Genomic DNA, 4220 nt, shown 5'->3' on the forward strand with positions numbered 1-4220 from the left:
AAAGAACGGGGAATAGTCTCACTGTTGTTTGTTTGTTTTTGTTTTTGGTCAGCTCAGCCTGCCCTGAGTGCAGGGCTGGTGTTAAATGTGGTGCCAGGGATTGAATTGCAGTCCCCTGCGCCTGCCTAAGCTTGCCTAAGCAGGTGCTTTAGACCACTGAGCTATCTCACCGGCCCAACAGTCTCAGTTAACTATATATTTTTCACTAACATATTTGTAAAAATGGGCTGGGGAGATAGCTCAGCTAAGTGCCTTCTTGGCAAGTGCAAGAAGTCAAATTTGATTACCAATACCACATGCTGTGCTAGCTCCAGGCACTGAGCTGACCATTGAAACCAGGTGTGATGGTGCACCCCTATAATCTCAGCGCTGGGGAGGCTGAGCCAGGAGGATCACTATAAGTCTGAGCTGCTAAGTTTTATTTATTTGGTATAGTGAGACCCTATACCAAATAAATAAAAGATGACATATTTGTAAATTAAAGAAACTGTATGTTTTTCCCCGAAATATTTAGCATATATCCTCCCTAAATAAAAATGCTGCTTGTGATGATGCATGACTATAATCCCAGGACCCTGGGGAAATAGGGCAGAGGGATCACAGGTTTGAGTTTAGCCTGGGTAACTTAGTGAGTTAGAGAGACCCTTTCTCAAAGAGCTGGAGATGTAGCTCAGTGTAAAGACTGGCTTCAGTCCCCAGTACAAAAAGGAAGAAAGGGGCTTTTCTTGTGTAACCACCTATCACACCTAACAAAATGAACACAACCACTTGAGAGCCATTCTAGTGGAGGTTTTTTTTGTTTTGTTTTGCGGAACCGGGGATTGAACTCAGGCCCTTGCACTTGCCAGGCAAGCGCTTATTCTACTGAGCTAACTCCCTGGCCCCTGTAGTAGAGGTTTGCAAACTCCAGATGCCAGAGACTGGTTCAGATCTGACAGTAGAAAGTAGAGCTAAGGTTTTTGGCGAGCTTCACAGGGCTGGATTGTGGAACTGAGAAGTACCACTTTGTGTTCTTGGACAGAACAGAGTGGTGTCTCCTGCTGCTTGGTCCCCTCAGTGCTCAGGACAAGGACCAGAGCAGAGCTCAGTACTTTTTGCATTCTTTTTCTTTTCCCACAGTATTATAGCATCTCTATAATGATAGGCTTCCCTTTGCTCTCAAATTTGTGTATAAAACTAAATTTCCCAGTGGTACATTTATGTTTTGGTGTTTGAATTATGTTAAAGACTCTTTCTGGGCACTGGGTGAAATTTGTGTTGTGTTGTTTTGAGACAGGGTTTTGCTGTGCAGTTCAGGCCTTGAGTTCACTGTGATCCTCCTGCTTCAGCCTCCCCATTGCTGGTATTGGTTGTAAAGGGTCACAGTGCAGCCCAAAGTACTTAATGTGTCTTGTTTTGACAAACCTAACTTTTCTCTTGCTATAGTTGTCCATATTGGTGCATCCTGACAAAAACCAAGACGATGCTGACAGAGCACAAAAGGCTTTTGAAGGTATTTGTAAATTTAACCTGCTTCTGAGTAATACATTGTGCGAGAGATTTAACTGTTCTTTGTCTTAGATCAAGAAAAGAAAGTTAAGAGTTTTGTCTTCTGGACATGAAGAACCTGTGGATTTCAGTAGAAAGACTGTTGCTTAAAAAGACCTTGGGGCTGGAGTGCACCTCGGCTGTAGAGCACTTGGCCCAGCATGTGCAAGGACCTGGGTTTAATCCTTAATGCTAGAAAAAAAAAAAATGAAAGTAGACTATGACTTTGCTGTGTGTTACTGTTTATGTATCCACAAGGATTGTTACTGCATAGGCTCTTTTTTTTTTTTTTAGTATAAGGAAATGATTTATTACTGAGTTAAATGTGGATGTGTTGTGTTCAGCCTTGAGTGTGTATATACTTTTTTCCCAATGCTTTCAAGGTCTCTACTGTATTTTTATGTTTTTTAAAAGTTAGTTTAACAGCAATAAATAATTTAACAAAGTAGGGAGTGCTTTTAGAGCGCACAAGTTCATTTGCACTGCCTGAGTATAGTTCAGAGGGTATTTGCAGAAACAGTTAATTTCAATGTTTTGCATTAGCTGTGGACAAAGCTTACAAGTTGCTACTGGATCAGGAACAAAAGAAGAGGGCCCTGGATGTAATTCAGGCAGGAAAAGAATACGTGGAACACACTGTAAGTATTTATAGTGCTGCTGTGTTTAAGGAAGTATCAGCGAGCCCCGGGCACTTTGTAGGAGGGTGAATGTAAGGTAGCAGTGCCCACCAGCTTGACTTGTGAGTACACGTGTGATCACCGTGCAGTTATGGTGGTCATGAATAGTGTATGCCTAAAGCTAGAGTCCACCCCTACGGGAAGAGCTCAGGGTGAGGCAGGGCAAGGACACAGCTTCTCCTTCTTCCCCATAACATGTATGTTGTGGACAGAGGGCTGCTTGTGCTCTCATGTCACACTGCCACCTTACCCCATTGAGAGTGGACTAGTGGAGAGGGCTGGTGGCCATGGCTCGACTTTTTATTCTTGTCTTTGAAGGGTTTGGAGCATGGGATTGAAGAAGGGGATTCGAGTAAATTATTTATTTATTTATTTATTTATTTAATTAAAGAAATGCATGTTTGTACCAATAACATGGATCACTAGGTGGGGAAGGACACTGAAAGAAATTCTTTTATACCTGGTGCTTTTTGGGTTTTGCTCTTGGGATATTATATGTCTTTGAAGTGGTTGGAAATGGCTTGCTTGAATCAATGAAGGCTTTTATTTTAACTTTGCTGGAGCAAAAAAGTATCAAGGTCATTTTAGAAGGTGTTTCAAAGGCAAGCTAATGTGGATGTGACTTTTCTTTTAAAACTTGGGACTTTGAAACAAAATTTATAAACAGTAAATCCAGTTTAGATGAGGAAGATCAGTAAAATGAGGAGATGAAGAGTTGTAACTGTGCCTTGCTGGTCATGTGTTGGGAGTGTCAGTTGTAGAGTCCTGGCAGAAATCAGAAGAGTGTACATAGTTTTAATCTTTGTGGCACTTGACCCTTTCTGTATGAGTTACCTTAAGGAAGTCGTCCTTAGACTTCCTCACCACAGGGTGGCACTAGGGCCTTTCTGAGCTTAGAAGGTACTTGTCTTTGCTGGTATAGTAGGTTATTTAGTGGACTATTGTCCATCTTGTGTGAATGGGTATTTTTAAGTATTTGCTCTCAGTGTGGTCAGAGCAATAAGATATTGGTGTGATGTGAAAATTGTTCGTTTCTGAGAGTTACATAGTGAAAATAATCAAGAATACAGTTGTAGAAATGCTGGAAAAATACTATTTACACTTAATATAATACTACAGATTTTGTAACTTTTTCTAGAGACATTTTTCCCCTCTAACTGTGTAACTAATTTGAGAAGGATAAACAGGTAATCTGTTCATTATATCTGAGGCTGTTTGGATGTGGTGTGGTCTGAAGAGTATGATGAGTCATCTTTGGCTCCCTTCATCCTTCTGGTAGATTGGCTTATAGGCAAGGATAGAGGAAGGACTGAACATTCCTACCTTTTTTTGCTGCATCGCAGGTTTTCTTTTTAGTGGGGATAAGGGAGGTCATCTTTCCTTACTACGATCTTTTTGTTATACCTAAACATGCAGAAAAATGCACCTATCATATGTGTGTACCTCGGGTATTCTCAAAGTATGAGTGCTCGTCATTTGATAAAAAAATTTTTTTTTAGGTGAAAGAACGAAAAAAGCAATTAAAGAAGGAAGGAAAACCTACAAATGTAGAGGAGGATGATCCGGAGCTGGTAAGTCAAATACGGGAACAGCCCTTTTACTTTCTGTAATTGGATCCACTGACTGGTGGGTTAGAGGCCTAAAAGATGAAGAATACTTTTTTAAAAATTTTTATTTAGTACAGGGTCTACAGGGTCTCACTACATAGATCGGACTTGTAGTGATTCTGCTATTTTCAGCATCCCAAGTGCTGGGATTACAGGCGGTGTGCCACCACGCCCAGTCTCAATCACTGTCTCAGCTCTCCTCTGGGGCCGGGCTGGAGTGGCATGCAGGGGATGGAACCCCTGCCAAAGATTACTTGTTACAAATAGTTTATGTTTTAACTTAAAACATGTAAATGAGCATTACTTAGGTGTGCGGCTGTTTCTCTTGAGTGTACATCTGCTGATTAGAGTTACTGTCTATGTAGAGCAATAGACTATATAGAGAGTACTATGTTTGCTTTTAATTTCT

General features: G+C 41.0%; 1 long non-coding RNA gene across 1 annotated transcript in view; it reads left to right on the plus strand.

Annotated features, from left to right (window-relative positions):
- Positions 1-3780, plus strand: part of LOC111814884 — an 8176-nt gene extending 4396 nt beyond the window's left edge. The window contains exons 2-4 of the long non-coding RNA XR_002819749.1: positions 1426-1492; positions 2071-2165; positions 3704-3780. This is a non-coding gene — a long non-coding RNA (uncharacterized LOC111814884). The remainder of the gene's footprint in view (positions 1-1425; positions 1493-2070; positions 2166-3703) is intronic.
- Positions 3781-4220: the final 440 nt, after the last annotated feature.

Source organism: Octodon degus, unplaced genomic scaffold (assembly GCF_000260255.1).
Source record: "Octodon degus isolate 3935 unplaced genomic scaffold, OctDeg1.0 scaffold01029, whole genome shotgun sequence".
NCBI classification, from domain to species: domain Eukaryota; kingdom Metazoa; phylum Chordata; class Mammalia; order Rodentia; family Octodontidae; genus Octodon; species Octodon degus.